Source organism: Dermacentor albipictus, chromosome 9 (genome assembly GCF_038994185.2).
Source record: "Dermacentor albipictus isolate Rhodes 1998 colony chromosome 9, USDA_Dalb.pri_finalv2, whole genome shotgun sequence".
NCBI lineage: Eukaryota > Metazoa > Arthropoda > Arachnida > Ixodida > Ixodidae > Dermacentor > Dermacentor albipictus.
Window position 1 is genome coordinate 45303411 of NC_091829.1, and position 19276 is coordinate 45322686.

Consider the following 19276-nt stretch of genomic DNA (forward strand, 5'->3'; position numbering starts at 1 on the left):
TCGTGCACCGTTCGCGCGCACCGCTCGTGTCGGGGCCGTCGCGTCGTACAGATAGTAGTACATATTGCTACGGCACAATATGTGCGATCACGAAAGGCCGGCATTGTGAAGACGACGACGACGGTTAGAAGCTTGCGCGGGCTGTCGCCTCTTGGCCAAGCGCAGCGTATTTTCCTTGTAAATATATTTGTACATAGCTTTTCGTCTGCGTCTTCCTACGTAACATATCTGGTGGAGGTGGACGTTCCCTGTACCTCGTCACGGAGCTTCGCAGTGGACGGTACGTCGAGCCTTCCTTCATGGCTCCCGGTGACGACAATCCGACTCCGCCGGCTCCGACTCCTGCTGCCACTTCGCCGACCTACATCACTCTCCCCGCTCCCCGTGATCCTGGCGTATTCTCGGGCCACGATGGGGAAGACGTCGATGACTGGATCAGCCTGTATGAACACGTCAGCCGCAATAACCGGTGGGACCCTACTATTATGTTCGCCAACGTAGTCTTTTACCTCGGTGGCACACCTCGAGTTTGGTATCGGACGCACGAAGATGAGCTGACCAGTTGGGATTCACTTAAGACACAGCTTCGAGACTTGTTCGGCAACCCCTACGGTCAACTTGCCGCGCAGAAGGCGCTTTCCGGCCGTGTGCAGACGCCAACAGAGCCCTATGTCACGTACATTCAGGACGTCTTGGCTCTGTGCCGCAAAGTTGACACCCACATGACTGAGTCAGACAAGGTTTCCCACATCCTCAAAGGCATTGCCGATGACGCCTTCAACTTGCTCGTTTGCAACAACGTAGCCACGGTGGATGCTGTGATAAAAGAGTGCTGCCGCCTGGAACTCGCCAAAAGCCGACGTATTGACCAGCAGTTTGCCCGTCTGCCCAACACCCCAGCGACGTCTTCCTGTGCCGACGCTCCTCGTCCCAACAACACTGCCGATGTTACCAGGATCGTCCGGCGTGAGATCGAGGCCGCCTATCCGGCTGCCTTCGACTCCAGTCCCACCAACACTTCTGCAGTCACGGTCTCCCTGATCCAGGCAGTTGTCCGCCAGGAGTTTGAAAACATGGGTCTTCACACTATCTGCTCGGCCCATCGCCCTGATACCCGCCCGGCTTCTTCGATTTCGCCCCGTCCCGCATCTTCTTACCCACCACGTTTCCGCAACCCACCTGAATGGCGCACTGCTGACGACAAGCCTATTTGTTTCCACTGCCATCGAATCGGGCACATTTCTCGGTACTGTCGTAGTCGCTGGAGTTCCCCGATCCGGTCTACTTATACTGCCTACTCTCGCCCCTCAGGTGGCCCTTCTCGTCCCTATGCCGCACGCTCCGATAATGCCGCCACTGATTCTCCTGCAACGAACCGCCCCTATTCTCGTTCGCCTTCGCCCCAACGACGACAATCTCGCTCTCCCCAGCCCCGTCGCTCCTACTCGCCGACTCCCTTCGGACGCCGCTCCCAGCCGGAAAACTAGACGATGAAGCGCCTCGAGGTGACGCTGCATTGCTCCCTACGCCGCCAAATCCTCTACTGACTTTGCCCACTCATCTGAACCTTCTTGACGTGCAAGTCGACGGTGTTTCTGTGTCTGCTCTCATAGACACTGGAGCGCATTTGTCCGTAATGAGCGCTGACCTTCGTAACCGGCTCAAGAAAATTATCACGCCCGCCACGACGCCTGTTGTCTGTGTCGCCGATGGCGGATCAGCCCCCGTAATTGGTATGTGTACCGCCCGCGTCTCCTTCGCCGATCGCTCGACAATCGTGCTATTCACAGTCATCGCCCACTGTCCCCGCGACATCATCCTCGGCTTAGACTTCCTCTCCGCACATTCTGCTCTCATCGACTGTTCCGCCAGTACTCTCCGCCTTGACCTGCCTGTTCTGGATCCTGCTGAACCCCACCCCAGTCGCCTCAGTTCCGCCGACTTCGTTCGCTTGCCACCTTCGGTACTGACCTACGTTGACCTAGTGTCATCCCCACCAGTCCCCGACGGTCACTACATCGCGGCTCCTATGCAAGACGTCCTCCTTACACACGGGATCACAGTACCCCATACAGTTTTATCTATTACGGCGAATTGCGTCTGCCTGCCAGTGGTCAACTTTGGCTTGACGACACAAGTGCTGCCACGTGGGATGTCTTTGACCCAGCTTTGTTCATTCGAGGATCACTCAGTAGCATCCATTGCAGTAGACGACACTTCATCCGATACTCCTCTACCATCGCAGTCGACAAATTGTACCATCGCTGACTTACGGAAAATGATTGCCCCCGACTTGCCCTCCGAGCACGCTCGTGAACTCTACCGCGTTCTGGTTTCCTACCACGATATTTTTGACTTTAACGATCGTCCTTTGGCCCAAACTACAGCTGTCAAACATCGCATTAATACCGGCGATGCCCCTCCTCTTCATCGCCGCCCGTATCGAGTGTCCCCAGCTGAGCGTCAAGTTATTCACGCAGAAGTTCGCAAAATGCTTGCCAAGAACATTATTGAACCGTCATGTAGTCCTTGGGCGTCACCGGTTGTGCTGGTGAAAAAGAAGGATGGCTCATGGCGCTTTTGCGTGGATTATCGGCACCTTAACAGGCTTACCAAAAAGGACGTGTATCCCCTACCTCGGATTGATGACGCCCTTGACTGCCTCCACGGTGCTCGCTATTTCTCCTCTATTGACCTTCGCTCCGGCTATTGGCAGATTGCCGTGGACGATCTCGACCGCGAGAAGACTGCCTTTGTAACACCCGACGGTCTTTATCAATTCAAGGTGATGCCGTTCGGCCTATGTAACGCTCCTGCCACTTTTGAACGCATGATGGACTCCCTTCTTCACGGTTTCAAATGGTCCACGTGCTTGTGCTACTTGGACGACGTTATCGTATTCTCCCCAACGTTCGCTACGCACCTCGAGCGCCTCTCAGCAGTCCTGGACGTTTTTCGGCGAGCCGGTCTGCAACTCAACGCATCGAAGTGCCAATTCGGCCGTCGCCAGATTACCGTCCTTGGACATCTCGTTGACGCGAACGGAGTGCAACCGGACCCAGGCAAGATCCATGCTGTTGCGCACTTCCCTGTTCCGAAGTGTATCAAGGATGTGCGCAGCTTCATCGGCCTTTGTTCGTACTTCCGCCGTTTCGTGAGGAATTTCGCCGCCATAGCACGACCACTCACCGACCTTTTGAAAAAAGACGCTCCTTTCCAGTGGGGCGATAACGAGGCCTCTGCATTCTCTCATCTAATCGACATTCTCACAACGCCTCCCGTTCTGGCCCATTTCGATCCTTCTGCGCCTACCGAAGTCCGTACTGACGCCAGCGGTCACGGAATTGGAGCAGTACTGGCACAACGCCAGCGTGGCCACGACCGTGTTATCGCTTACGCCAGCAGGCTCCTCTCACCCGCGGAGCGCAACTATTCCATCACTGAGCGTGAGTGTCTGGCCCTAGTTTGGGCGGTTGCGAAATTCCGCCCATACTTATATGGCGGATCCTTTTCCGTTGTCACAGACCATCACGCGCTTTGTTGGTTATACTCATTGAAAGACCCTTCAGGAAGACTTGGTCGCTGGGCCTTACGCCTCCAAGAATATTCGTTCTCTGTCACCTACAAATCTGGCCGACTACACAAGGACGCTGACTGCCTGTCTCGCTACCCGGTAGACGAGCCTGACGACGCCGACAGTAGTACCGCCGACGGCATTTTCTCTGTGTCTGCCTTCGCTAACATTGCCGATGAGCAGTACCGAGACCTATCGCTGCGAGTACTCATCGAACGTCTGCGCTCTACACCTACCGACGCATCCGTTCGCCGATATGTCCTCCAGGGCGGCATTCTGTACCGAAGGAGCTTCCTCCCTGATGGCCCTGATCTTCTTCTTGTCGTGCCACAACATCTACGACAGACTGTGCTCTTTGAGATGCATGACGCACCCACTGCAGGACATCTTGGGGTAACCCGCACGTACGACCGCGTCCGCCGCCGCTTCTATTGGCCTGGTCTCGCTCGCTCCGTTCGACGCTATGTTGCTGCCTGTGATCCCTGCCAGCGTCGGAAGACACCTCAGGTGCTACCTGCCGGTCATCTCCAGCCGATCACCGTCCCTGTGGAACCGTTCTTTCGTGTTGGATTAGACCTGCTCGGTCCCTTTCCCACGTCATCCTCTGGGAACAAATGGGTAGCCGTCGCGACTGATTACGCCACCCGATACGCTATCACTCGGGCTCTCCCTACCAGCTGCGCCACTGACGTCGCGGACTTTCTCTTGCGTGACATTATCTTGCTTCATGGCGCCCCGCGATAGCTGCTTACTGACCGTGGTCGAAACTTCCTCTCGAAAGTTATCGCTGACATTGTGCGTTCCTGTTCCATTCAACGCAAACTGACTACTTCATACCATCCTCAAACCAATGGCCTGACAGAGCGGTTAAACCGTACTCTTACCGATATGCTGGCCAAGTACGTTTCCAAGGACCACCACGACTGGGACATTGCCCTTCCTTACGTAACATTTGCGTACAATTCTTCCCGGCACGACACCGCCGGATTTTCTCCCTTTTATCTACTGTACGGTCGCGAACCTACCTTGCCCCTAGACACGGCACTTCCTCCTGCTGCGGTCTCAACAAGCGAGTATGCGCGCGACGCCATCGCCCTCGCCGACCATGCACGCCAGCTTGCCCGTGCTCGACTTACGGCCTCACAGACCACTCAGCAGTGTCAGTACAACCTCCGCCATCGTGACGTACAGTTTTCACCTGGTGCGCTCGTGCTCCTGTGGTCGCCCTCTCGTCACGTCGGACTTTCAGAGAAGCTTCTTTCGCGATACACAGGACCCTACCGCGTGCTGCGCCAGGTGACGCCTGTGACTTACGAAATTGCTCCTGTGGGCTCAACCTCGTCCTCTCCTGTGGCATCTAGTGATGTCGTACACGTCAGTAGGCTCAAGGCCTACTACACTACTTCCGAGTCCGATCTTTAGTCGCTCCGGGACGGCGCTTTTGCAGCCGGGGGTAGTGTGCTACGGAACATTATGTGCGATCACGAAAAGGCGAGCAGTGCGAAGACGACGACGACGATGAGAAGCTAGCGCGGGCTGTTGCCTCTTGGCCAAGCGCAGCGTATTTTCCTTGTAAATATATTTGTACATAGCTTTTTGTCTGCGTCTTCCTACGTAACAATATAGACATAGCCCCTATTAAATGACGTATCTATGCACACACAACATACACACGTACACACAGTGACAAATAACTAGTGTTTCTTCGAGGTCAATGTCTTAGAGAAAGGCTGAGAGCGCCTTCGCTGCGCGAACAAATACCAGCCTCGCACCAAGGTTTACATAGGGTGCAGCTCTAAGGACGTGCCAGGCAAACTCAAGCATATCTTAAAGTAGACCTTGAGGCCACGTAGCGAGCGCAGATGCATAAAAAATGGCCAGGCTTAGCTTGGTTAAGCCAAGAATGCGTTGCATATTGCGCGGTTTTTTTTTTTTTTTTTGAGGGCGAGGTATTGCTTGGCGGCATTCGATTTTCGCGTCACGCGCCGGCGCAGCGCCCCTAGCGGGAGGAGCGGGAGTCAGGTGGTGGCTGCGGCCGCGCGCGACCGCGTGAGTTCGGGCCCAGCTTTTCCTTCGGCTGTCGTGACGTCACGTCACGTGGTTGCGCTCAAGGTCAATGGTGGCTGCCCGGCCGCGCCCAAGGGCTGAACTGAGCGATTGCAATATGCAACGCATAAAACATGAGTTAAGTCGTCGTACACAGTGAACTATTGCCAACGCGTCAAATACGGTTTGTACAGGCGACAGTTAACCGCATTCGGTGTAAACACGTATGGTGCCGTGCTGTGAAGTCATGCGGCACGTGAAGGCAGCTGCGAGGGCATAGCTGCGAACGCGCAGCGGCAGTCACTGAAAATGTTTTACTGATTGGGTTCCCGAATAGAGGAACTTCCGTAGAAACTGAACGTTCAGGCAAAATGACCTTTGAATAGCAAATCCCACACCGAATATATTCTGACATATACCAGGTGTCCCAGTTAACTTTGACCCAGACAGAGAGAGGGAGAGAGAAAGCAAGGACCGGAAAGGCAAGGAGGTCAACTAGACGAGCCCCCTGTTTGCCAACCTATATATACACTGATGGTGAGGGGAAGAGAGAGAGAAAGCAAGGACAAGAAAGGCAGGGAGGTCAACCAGAAGAGTATCCGGTTTGATACCCTACACTGGGGGTGGGGGAAAGGGGAATAGAAAGAAGAAAGGGAGAGAGTAAGCACAGAGTACGTGTGGGAGGGACACTATGCACAGGGACACTATAAACGGTCTCTTAAACCGGTGTACCTCAAGTATTGCAGTAATGCACGATTCGCTTTTCGTGCCAGTGACGGTTGTGGCCACGGTCCGAGTATCTTTGACTCGGTGATAGGTCGTAAGTCTAGTCGGTGTAAAGTTTCCTGCAGAGAGAGGCGTTGTACATCGTAGCGGGGGCAGGTACACAATAGGTGCTCGATGGTCTCCTCGCACCCACAGGAATCGCACATCGGGTTCTCGGCCATTCCCAAACGAAAGGAATATGAGGGGAAGCTTTAAAAAAACCCCAAAAGCTCTACAGAAATCGTACCGACTCCATAATAGGCGCAGTCGTGTGTACTTACAGCCAGTGCATTTTTCATCATGAAGCTTTAGTTATTGGTATTTAATTAGTGAACTTTTTCATTATTGCTTGAATCGCGAACATATCAATTACAGAGTTGTAGGGCACATCAGATACCCTCCGAATCAAGGATTTGTTTTGTACTCAGCTACGCCTCGTTTGGTTTTCCGAGGAAAAAGAAAAGCGCACGAAACATCCAAAATACGAACTAGATACGTGCTCGCGCGTCGCTATTCAAGCGCCCAAGCGAATAGCCACGGATACATGGCTTTACTAGCGGCGGCAACTCGATGCAGGGCTTCACGTTAACGTGATGTTTGCGGCCACATGAAAACACGCCGCTGACGCATTGAAAAGCGTAGGGGGCAGAGGGGCGATTTCAAAGCCGGGAAACCATGACCGCGCCCTTATGACTAATTTTGCGCACTCTTGTTCTGTAGACAGGCGCCCCCGGGACGTATGTTCATTTTGTTCCCTTTATCAATAGAACCAAACCTTGCGCAGGCTATATTAATCTAATGCGTTTTGGCGGATGTGTCAACACCACCTAGATAGCACAAGGCCTGTTTACTCCGATCCATGACGTCACGCTACCTGGCCCGAGAGAGAGAGAGAGAGAAGGGAAGACGGAAAGGCAAGGAGGTTAACCAGACTGAGTCCAGTTCGCTACCCTACACGTGGGGAGGGGAATGGGGAGTGAAAGAGGGAGAGATTTTAGGTGTAGGATGTCTATAGTCGGGCACTAAAGTCTGTTGCCCTCAGGTAGCGAAGAAGCGCAATTTCTATTGACAAGGCTGGCGTGATGAAAGCGGTGACGTCAAAATCACTGTTGCCTACTCGGGAGCATCCCCATTAGATTCTATGGCAGTCGGGCCAGATAGCATGACGTCACGGATCGGAGTGAAAAGGCCTTGTGCTATCTAGGTGGTGTTAGATGTGTACGGTAGCCCGCCGCGGTTGCTCAGTAGCTATAGTGTTGGGATGCGGAGCTCGAGGTCGCGGGATCGAATCCCGGCCACGGCGGCCGCATTCCGATGGGGCGAAAACGCCCGTGTAATTAGATTTTAGGTGCACGTTACAGGACCCCAGGTGGTCGAAATTTCCGGGATCCTCCACTACGGCGTGCCTCATAATCAGAAAGTGGTTTTGGCACGTAAAACCCCATTTAGTTTTTTTTATCTGTACGATCAGCATGTTATATATGCACATAAATCATTTTTACCTGACGTGTCAGTGCGTAGATAATAACGGGAGATCTCAACGGTACTAGGCCAGTGACCTGCTCTTCGAGAAGACCGTCATGCCCTTCACGAATGATCTGACGGCTAAAAATGAACCCGATTCTGGGGGCGGCGCACGGAGAGAAGAGGAAGGCAGCCATGCTATTCCGGATGGGGCATTATGAAGGACGCCCTAGTCCGTCAACAATACTTAGAACGTACGAAGTCGTTTGCGAGACGGGTAGCTTCACGAGAGAGCGCCACAGGACCGCAACGGTAGTTCAAGAGGAGGAAACGGATGTTTTGGCATGATTTGCTGCTAACCCTCGCGATAGTGTACGCGACGCCAGTGCGGAGACCGGAAGCTCAAGATCATTAGTGTGGAGGATTAAAAGAAAATATATATATATATATATATATATATATATATATATATATATATATATATATATATATATATATATATATATATATATATACACCCATACCATGTACAGTCGACCAAAAAAGTTTACGGATCAAGAGATCTGACAAAAAGCTGAATATCTCCTCAGCCTCAAAACGCAGCCTGGTGTTCCCATCTCCAGCCTTTAGTGGTACGTGCGAACAACCTTCGGATGCCCGGTTTTACTGGCTGATTTTAAACGCTACTCGTATATTTAGAATTTTCTGAGATCTCGTGGTCCGTATACTTTTTTGGCCGACTGTACATCTTCATCGAAAACTTGAAGCACGAGATTGTTAAAACAGACTCGACTTTGTCGATTGAATTGCCACAAACTGTGAATAAACGGACTTTCTCGCTCGCATGCATCGGATGGATAAGGCTAATTTCTCCAGTAACGCACAAGCTAATCTTCACAACACGCACTACAGCAGTAATAGGAATCTCACTGGCTGGCACAAACACGACACCCATACCAGTTGTCGTTTAATGTGTGGTGCGGTATTTTTGATGGAAACATCATCGGACCCATCTTTTTTTGACAACATACTAACGCCGCAACGCTAGCATCAAAGACATCCTCCAGGGCCCCGTGAACGACGTCTATTGTAATGTTCCACTTGCGCACCTTCGTAACATCTGGTTTCAAAACGATGGTACTCCTGCGCATAGTAGTAGGCAGCCTAGAGCGCGGCTCGACAAGCTTTTTCATGCACAGTGGATTGGTCGGCTAGAACCGGTACCCTGGCCTGCTAGGTCGCCTGACATGACACCGCTGGACTTCTTCTTGTGGGGCTACGTGAAAGATCGCGTGTATAGCAGCGAAACTACCACACCGGACGCCCTAAATGCAAAAATAAGCAGAGTCTGCATGCAGCAAGATCGCAATGTCCTTGGTCGAAGCTGCAACACCACAAGTGTGGGAAAGACGAAAGTATTGCATTGCTTCAGACGGTGACCTGTTTGAGCACGTGCTATTAGTGGCAGAGATAAAAATTCGGGGAAAAAAACTGCTTTATTTTGCCCGTTTTTCGGAGTTCTAGAGACAGAAAGGGTAAATGGCTTAACCAGTTGCGCCTTTGGACCTTTCTTTGTAGGCGGCTGAGACGCCCTACGTGCTTTTGGTTTATTCTTTATTGAAACGAACTCCAGAGTGACTCTTTCCTGTTCTTCCGAGAGGTGCCTTTTTCGTGCTGTTTTGCGCACTGACATTTAGTTTATTTGGTTGAATTTCTTTTGTAGCTTTGTTTCGTGATGCGCGAAGGTTAAAGCTATCCCGAGTGTCTCATGATCGAGCACAACGTTCTTGCCTCCGCAGACGCTTATCGCACCACGCAAGTTAGGTCGCGAAACCCCTCGAGCCCTCCTACATGACGAAGCCTTATGCGATGCGGCGATAAACGGATGCAGCCTTACGTCTTTCGAAGGTTGCTTGGAGGCGCTTGAGTAGCGGCGCGTGAGCACGCATCTATTTCATATTTCGCGTATTTCGCGGGCTTTTCTTTTTCCTGGAAAAAAAAAAACAACCAGTTACACTTCAGCAGGAAATAAATGCTTGATTCGGAGGTTACTTAAGGTGCCGTACAGCCTTGTAGTTGACATGGTTGCGTTTCAACTAATAATAAAAAAAAATTAATCCTTTGTGATGAAAAAAATACTCGCTGTAAGTACACACGACTGTCGCTACAATGCAGTCGAAATGATTACTCTAGATATCCTGTTTTTTTTTTTTAATCTTTGTCCAAATTAGCTGGGACACCCCGCGTAAACAAAGTGCATTACAAAATTTTCGTAGAGTCCGCTTGGTGAAACGAGGCTTCAGTTGATGCATTCGTTGTCTGCCAATCACAACCGCATGTCCGCTCAACTGACTAGGAGCTTGTAAACGGCAAACGACTGATCTGACCTATCTGGTGCGCCATCCCACCAACAGCATAACGGAACAGCGCCTCAACAAATACATATATCACGATTATTATTATAATGCAGCATGGCATACAATTTGAAAAGGAATATAACGTGACCAGACTAAAAGCAAACAAACAAAGATTCCCTATGTCGAGCCAAAGAATGTGTAGCTTGTCTAAAAGCAAGGCATTTTTATAGGATGACTGGAAATTACCGCAGCAGCAGTTATCTGCCTCCGGTGCAGCAACCACGACACTCCTGCGCCGGATTTGTTAGGACCCGTCCAGACACACGTAGATGTTTCTCCCGCAAGACACCAGTAAGCACTTTTGTCCCTTATACTCCAGAAGAAGCGAATAATGAACGATTCCAAACGGTGCATTCGCGAATCGATGGTAAATGGACTAGCCATGACTATTCGATCGGTATGGGAAATTTCGAATATTACTAGTTTACTAGTTCACTAGAATATTACTACTTTACTGAAACTCACAACGTTGACCACGATTGTCACATATTTACTGCGCGTAATGCTTCATTGTAGCCACCACCGCCAGTGTCTCTTATTCTACATGAGGCCGCGGTTTTCGTTCACCAGAACGGTTTAGTACAGCGATCTTGCCAAACAACGCCTTCAGGTTTTTAGTCAGCAAATTCTACCATGTCAAACCAGCGCGCGCGCGCGCGCGCGCGCGCGCGCTGGTTTGACATAGTACACACACACACACACACACACACACACACACACAAAAGGCATAGATTTAGGTGTGTTGCCATTAGCGAAATCCAGCAAAAATATTATACAGGTATGGATTACGGGGTGGCCTTAACAGCGTCAGTAATTGACGAACGTCATGTACAAGGAAAGAGCCTCGACTTAAAAGCTCTGGCATTTAGTGAAACAATTCATTGGCTCAAACTCTGCCATGTGAGTCTCTCGGTTGTATACTCAAACACAGGACAAGGGAAAATGGATGTTTACTGTGACGGCAATGATCCCCAGCAAGCTTGGAAAGGTGCAGAGACAGTATCAAGGATAACTTATAGTCTGATGTTTCGCGTAAATAAAGGTTCTAGAACATATTCCTCGAGGAAAGAAAAACAAGTACCTCGTTTCAGTTCCAAGATATTCATTCCGAAAGCGAACGGCTAAATACAACGGTGCTATAATTAATTTTGATAAAAATGCGCAGTTGTTGCACTTACTTTTCTTACTACAATGCAGTTTTACGCATACACGCACAAAAGTGCTCGAATGCGTAAAACGACATCGCAGCAAAAGAAAAATAAAAGTTCGGCAGAGAGAAGGCTTCTGACGCGAGGGAATGCGAAAGCACTGTAGTCGCTTTGGAGAAATCTTTTCGCTTAGGTACACTCTAAGAACAGTTTACACCCTTTGGCTTGCCCCTTCTGCCACACAAAAATAATCGTCATCTGCCTTGATACGTTTCCTTTCTTTATCGCTGCGAGCCCGGAACTTTCCAGTGGCGAACGGCACGCGCGTTATCATAAGAGGTACTCCAAAGGGTGTAAACTGTTCTATGCTGATAACGCGCGTGCCGTTCGTTACTGGAAAGTTCCGGGCTCGCAGCGATAAAGAAAGGAAACGCATCAAGGCAGATGACGATTATTTTTGTGTGGCAGAAGGGGCAAGCCAAAGGGTGTAAACTGTTCTTAAAGTGTAGTCATCCGTATGTCGTCGTGTGCGTTGTAAACTTGCACGGCATTCCTTTCTGTGCTCCCTTGCTTCGTATCCTGCGGCTTGTTTCCGTGGGCGATCACTTTTCGCCGATCCCGCTCAGGTAGACGCTTCGGAGTGCGTTCCAGAAGAGACAGCAGCGATAAAATCCGAAGGTCAAGTGACTCGCGGAAGGCAGCCACGTGACGTATGCAGTGACGCACGCATCAGGCACACACATTTTATGGACTCATGATTAGCCGTCGAGAGTGCATCGCAGCGCCGACGAAATCCGAAGAGCAAGTGACACGTGGGAGGCAGTGACGTGACGTATGCAATGACGCAAGCACTAGGCACAACTTCAGTCAACCGTGACAGAGTGAAGCCACCGTGAAGTCAGGGAAGCGCGCCCCTATCGCAGACCCGGGCTCGAATCCCACCCCGACCGAAGTGAACCAAATTTTTCTCTTCAATTCCAGAAATTGACTTTGTTTGCAGAAACTCGCCTGACAAATCTGACGTCAACCCGAGAATCGTTGACGTGTTGTCACGTCGTCGGCTATTTTTGGCACCATCTTTCGGTCGCGACGACAACAACACCGAATTTTCGCAGCATGGGGCATATAATGCTTTCGTATAACAGAGTAAGTGGAACAGGCATGAATTTTTAACGCTAGTGTGACGACGCATTCTCGAAACTAACGTGATCTTCAGAACTTTTGCCATTGTGCTGTATGCTCTTTTGCCATCTTGGCGAAAACACGGTATATCACTACAGTCTTTCATCATGGAAAGCTGCCTTCAGCGTGCCCGGCCACTGCACAACTTACCCAATGTACTCTTGCAATGTTGTCCCAAGGACATCGCTAAGTACACTGTGCAATTCTCGCACGATGCGGAGTTGCAAGCTCTTATTTAACTTTGTTTTATTCTTTATGCCCTGCGGTAAATCCTAGAATAAAAATGAAGATGTTTCCCCAACGTCGGACAACTCCACCGCCAGCTCATTTTTGCAAAGTTTATTCCTCTTCCTTCCTCTATAAGCAATGCCAAACTCGCCTTGCCCTGCTGCGCTCATTTGTGATGACGGAATCGCAGGTTGCGATAAGAGGACTCGCGTACCGAACCTTGTGATGGTGGCGCCGCCGTTGGCGCAAACTACATCAAAACACGTCATTCGGAGCGGGCCACCACAACTTAAGCGTACAATTACCGCCGTCAGTCATAGCTACGATACAGGCGCCTTTAATTAAGCGCAACGCCATCATATCGGGATTCGACAAAGCATCAGTTCTACTTCTCCAGAACGGGTGGTTTGCGCCGCTTACTGTGAATTCTTTCGAAGAAGCCCGTCAAGTGTAACACATTGCTCCTTACTCCTACTTCCTAAGACCAATTCTCGTCTAAAACTGCGGGGAAACCAACATTTACGGCTAGAAAAGCACTCTGATCATTCCTCGATTGCAAGGCCACATTTGGTATCGGAAGAGAGAAGGTGAAATGAACCAGTTCTCAAAATTTGTCTGCGAAATTAGCGTGCGCTTTCAGCAACGTGCGTACACTTCAGGTAACAGACGTGCAATGTCTGCTAGCCCCCTCCCCCCCTTGCTCCCCCCCAAAACAAGAAAACTAAGCTATTGCAAAGACAGTTATTACGTGCCGCTCACCATAGCTGCGACCGTAGCGTCCGGCGGAAGGTCTCGAAAACGTGCCACCGCTTCGGCAGGGCAATGCGCGGGCCCAGCCGTTGCCTAGGCAACCGATCAGATTAAACTGGCCCAGCCGCGCGACTCATGAGTCGTCACAATCCTCCCGGGCGCCCCCCGATCCCGCTATCGCGTTCGTCTATATTGCGTGCTACCGCGAGGTCGTCATCGACAACTTAATATTTTTCAGGCTTTGCTGTTCGCCCGAAGCGCAATGAGGAGCATACGAGTTCGGCGACGTTGCCGCATGACTTGCGATCTGGGACACCCACTCTACGCGCGGATACAGTCGGGCCTGTCCAGCGTGCCAGACAGCGGCCGGCGAAGTCGGATGCGTCACGCCGGTGACGTCAGAATCACCGAAAATTTTGTTTTGGCCCCCGTATAGTTGAGCGCGTTGAACGCGGCCCGCGGCAGTGCGGCGACGAGCTGTTGCCGCAGCGCATGCGCACAACGGCCGCGGCGAGCGAGAACTTGGTTGTTTGGAAAAGGCAAAAACTAGAGTGTACTAGACAGTGCTAGGGTGCTAGTACACTATATAGCGCAAACTGAGCTCAATCTCTTTGCACCCAAAGGCCGGCAGTCGAAGCTAGTGCGCGATGTACTGTAGTCTAGCGGCTACGGTGCGAGATAGATCTTCCTTTCCTGTGCTGGCCACGCCAAAGCGCGTCAAATGCCGCCAGTGACGCTAGCTGCTCGGTGACACCAGGACCATTGTAAGATTGCAGAGCGTCCGCTTTGCATCTGATTAAGGAGAGGCACAGAAAAAAAAAGATACAATGAAAACCGTTTATAGCATACCTGAATAATGCAAGCAGGCTAGGGGACTGTTTTTCACCGCCCCGTTTCAAAGGAGATGCAAATAAATCATCAGCGCCAAACTACATCCGCGGCTCTGTATCGATGCCTTCCCGAATGATATTTACTTTTCGCGCTTCGTCAGTGGTATACACTCCGCCCGCGCTGGGCTCAGGTGGGACAACTGGTGGCTATATGTATGCCAGGCTGACCCGCCTGCTGCAAAACCACCATACCCGCTGTGGTTGCTTACAAGTTGTGGTGTCAGGATGCTAAGAACAAGGTGGCGGAATCGAATCCCGGCCACGGCAGCCGCATTTAAATGGAGGCGAAATGCGAAAGCACAAATGGGGTAACTTTTATTTAGGTGCACGTTAAGGGAAACCCAAGTGGTCCAAATTTCCGGAGTCCACCAATACGGCGTGCCTCATAATCATATAGTGGTTTTGGCACGTGAAACCCCGTAATTTAATTTTCAGCATCGCTATAAAATCGGGGCCCTTTTAAAATTGCTTCTCCTCTATGTCTGAACACGAGAAGCAGTTTTAAAAGGGGTGCATACTCCTCTGAACGCCAAATAACTGCCGGTTGCCTTCGCGGCACAGCCGCCCACCCCCCTTTTAACATATTCAAGAATTCCTCCGTGACAGAGGGAAAAAATGAAATGCAATTAAAGGTAGGGTATTACAGCTTGTAGTCGTGAAACGGGTCGGAATGCCGTAACCAATGCAACATTGGTGGGATGCATGCCGATACGTAATAATAAAGCTGTGCGATAAGAATACATTTCCGTGGGTCACCTCCCTTACAGCAATAGTGCTACACTCACTCATAACACTAGAAGGAAGCGGCAATAACGAAAATAATCGAATTATTCGTTGCGTTGTGCCCGAAGCCCACAGGAATAGCTAATTTAGAACACCTGGCACGGTATACGTCTTCGCCCCAGTGGCGTTGCCTTTCTCGGCTATAGGTCGCAGGTTCGGCCTCGACCGTGCCGGTCGCATTTCGACGGGCGGTGAAACGAGCAAGAATGTGTGGGTCAGCGTGCTGACGGAAGTATCGTCGAAGCCCTGCAACCGAGCGCGTGTGTACTGCGGCATCCTGGAGATCTGCCCACCATACACCCTGAATATCGTCCTACAGCTCGTAAAAGCAGGCGCCGGACATACCGATATATCAACGGTATAACCGGCACGTGGGGATATCCAGAGCACCTCCAAGTTTGCGGAGGTAAACGCGTTTCTCGACATGTGCTTGGTCTATCTACAAACACTGTTCAACTTATCTTTTTTTAACCAAGAAGCAAGGGATATGCGTCAAAGCATTGCGCGTAACTTTACACTCCAGTAACAATGAATAATTTTAGTATTATATCTCTATCTAGTTCAGCTGTATCAAGAATGATAGCCAACTTCTTGCCCATACACGCTTCTGTAATATAGATTGGCCAAGCCAATCTATATCTAATATGGTGACGAGCGAATGAAAGGCAGGAGCCGCTCACGCTGCGCCGCGCAGTGATTTGTAGTTGTTCGCATCGTCGATTCCGTGCGAACCAAGAATGCGCACAGTGCAAGAATTTCCTTGGCAACGCGGACCCCTCATAACGTTGTCCAGGCCGCTGCCATGTTCACTGTGCGAACTGGGCAGAGAACACAAACTCATAAGCCACTGCTGCAGTACCTCTATGAAACGTGCCCGCATGCTTAAATTTCACTCCATTATGACGTTATGCCGCGCGGCAACAGAAGTGGGAAAAAAATGCAATAATAACAGAACACAGAAATGCATGATTGAATAGCGCAGCCAAAATGTCTGTCGGCACTGTCAGACAAACTTTAAAAAAAAGTACAAGACGCATAGAGTGCTTAGGTGAAGAAAACACGCAGTCACTTCTTTTCAGGTGGACATCAGAAATAGTGCGCGTTGAAAAAAAAAGGGCGTTTTCTTTACCTGTTCGCTGGCACTTGCAGCAAGCGTCGTGTCCCCTTTAGGCCGGAGTTGCTGTATACCAGCTGGCCTAGCAATGCAATTAACTCTTCGATAGCATTTATCACGTATACGCCGAAATTAATAATTTTTATCGGCGAACAACTGTCTTATAGCGTTCCGCTCCGTAACAAGCGCGCTAGCATATCTCCCACGCGCGCAACGTCCTGGGCTGCCTCTTCCAGCTTGACTGGCTTGACGCCGCCGAACTAAGCGATAAGGAAAAAAAAAGAAGAAATTCCCGCGTCTAATTGAGTGTTCTTTCTTGTCATTCGCATCAACCACTGGCTGGCTGTCGCGACGGTCGCGTGTGGGCCGCTTTTGCGCCGAGATGAGTCGGCGGACTGCTGATCGCGATAACGGAAACGCTTCACCGTGGGCACCCTTGACGAGTTCCCGCTTGGCCATGGCTTGGCTTTGTCGGGCACCCTTGCCGAATTCCCGCTTGGATTCGTCGCACTAATGCCGTTTATATGGCGGCGGCGAAGTGTGGTTGTACTTTTCTGCCCCAGCGCAGCGGGTACCAATGCGAAGGCTCTTGCAAGAAACGTGCGACTCGATTTTTTTTTTTCTTTTCTTGAACGATAGGCGTCGCGAACAGTCGCGATCAACTTGAAGGCGATCGCGCGAGCGTCGACCAGCGGGCCTTCCAAGCAGCGTAGCGGCCGATTTAGGAACTGCAAAGACAAAAATTCGCTGTCTTCTTCCCCTGTTGTGCTCCTCCAGGCTGCAACCGTCACCCCCAAGACTAACTCGCCACATTTTTGTTTGTTTCCCTTTCAAGGCAACGATGTGTGTGCGTCGATGTCTCATGCATATCTTAGCTAACAATGACGCCTCTGTGCAAAAGCTGATAAGGTAATCGAAATGAATCCGCAGGTTGTCTCGTGAAAGGTGACGGGAGTGACAGCTGCTCAGGCAACAGCAAAAGAGAGAGAGGGGAGCTATCTGATGCTTCCCTCTCGACTGACGGCGATGACGTAATGTGGCGCTGCTCCTAGTTTCGGTCGCCGCTCGAACGATCACTTTGCAATTGATCGCGACTGTACAAGATACCGCTTTCCAGCGGAGAAAACTATATCGGCCAAGCTGGGCGCTGTATTAATGGCAGATTGAGAGAGCACCGCACAGCAGTGTCATCATCATCATAAACAATTTTTCGTCTCTGCAGGATCTTTTGTTGCAGTCTGTCAGGGCCTTCTTGGACACTCTTGACTGCATCTGGCATGGCTGGGGCCCTTTGTCCAGGGCTCCAAGGGCCTCAGCTGCCCTGCGTGCTCGGTGCACGAGACCAACTTTGTCATCGCAGCGGTCGCTAGCCAGCAGTGCCTCCCATTGCTTAGCACTTGGATTTATGATTTTGGGGACTGTTGTTGTAAGTTGGCATTCCCAAGTGGTGTGATACAAGGTGGGCTTTATACCCTACCCCGGCTATTTAGCTGTGTATCTGGTTGGGTACATTTTATTCAGTACGCTTCAAGTTGGGGAAGTTCTTGTCTGGAGCTGTCTCCAATTAGTGGCCTCCGCCCTAGTGAGGGATTTATAGGGGGGAGGGGAGGGGGGTATCGTATCCTGGATTCTCCTGTAGTGTACCAATAAAGCCGAGTATCCATTTGGAACAGACGGTAGACTTTCCACTGTGGATTCTTCGGCTGCTTGGATTGAAAACCCTCGAGGTACCCTGTCCACCTTTTCATTCCCCGCTATTCCTGCATTTTCCGACACCTACAGTATCTTGTGTTGTATTGGCTGTGGTTGTGTTGTGTGATGTGTCATGCCCCCTGTCGTCTCGAGAAGTACACGGAGCACGCTGTGACTTACTCTAGCGTTCAGGAAATCCTGGCAGGCGTCTGGAGAATCAGTTAGCATTGTTAGAGATTTGCCGGCTCCGAAGCCCCCTCCACCTATGCTAGAGCGACTGCTAGCTACTCAGCTTCAGTCACGGTGCTTTGGTTTATTGAGCCGCTTGTTATTTCGTGATGGTTGGCGTGTTAGTGACTGTGGCCACTCTGCGTCTTCGTTTAGGATATTTGGGTGGCTGCGTCCACGTACACTACGTCGTTTTTGGTGGAGTACGTGCGCTGGATATAATCTCAACGTGCTGCCCGCCTACCTTCGTGCAAGTTCGCGTCGCGCAGCCAGCAGGAGAGATATTTGGCGGACCACTGCCGCAGGTGTCTTCCGTACTCCGGCATTCTCCGTCAAAAATACCCGAACCGTGGCCACATGCGTCACTGGCACAAAAAGCGATACGTGCACTACTAGAACGCTACTTGAAGCGCACCCGTTTGAGAGACCGCTTATAGCTGCTCCTGTGCGTCATCCCATGTGCACTCAATGCTCACTCTCTTTCACTTTTCCTCTTCCGCTTACCCCCAGTGTAGGATAGCAAACCGGACGCTCACCTCGTTCACCTGCCTGCCTTTCCTCTCCTCGCTTTCTCTCTCTCTCTCTCTCTCTCTCTCTCTCGATCCTACACGTGTGCTACGCAAGCGTTCGATCATATCACGAGAGAAATTGTTCAAGTCATAGCTAACAGCTGTAACCAAGACAAATGTGTCAGCGTGCCGTCTATAGCAATATTACAAAAAGCTCTAGTGCCTGAACGAAAACTTATCGCGAACCCGACGGAAGCGGGTCGAGTCGGCTTGTCGGGCTGGAATGCGCCTGTAAACGCTAGCTGGTTCGGCTGTAAAAGCGCCGAGTCGGGCTCTGTCAGGCCGACTGCATGGGATACGTTGATCCAGCCCCCGATCGGTTGCAGCATGCAGGTAAACTCAGACGGGCCGGGACTGCCAGCACCAAGACTTGCGCGGGACCACTGAGACGTCATGCTTTAGGCGTCCGCAATGGGAATAGTTTCG

The 19276-nt window shown here is 50.9% G+C and overlaps 1 long non-coding RNA gene across 2 annotated transcripts in view; it reads right to left on the reverse strand.

Moving 5' to 3' along the window:
• Positions 1-16549, reverse strand: part of LOC139049766 (uncharacterized) — a 133711-nt gene extending 117162 nt beyond the window's left edge. Inside the window, exon 1 of one of the 2 annotated variants that reach the window (XR_011508566.1) lies at positions 16377-16549. This is a non-coding gene — a long non-coding RNA (uncharacterized lncRNA). Of the gene's footprint in view, positions 1-13583; positions 13611-16376 lie in introns of those variants that run through there. The other variant, XR_011508567.1, reaches the window with a different exon arrangement.
• Positions 16550-19276: the final 2727 nt, after the last annotated feature.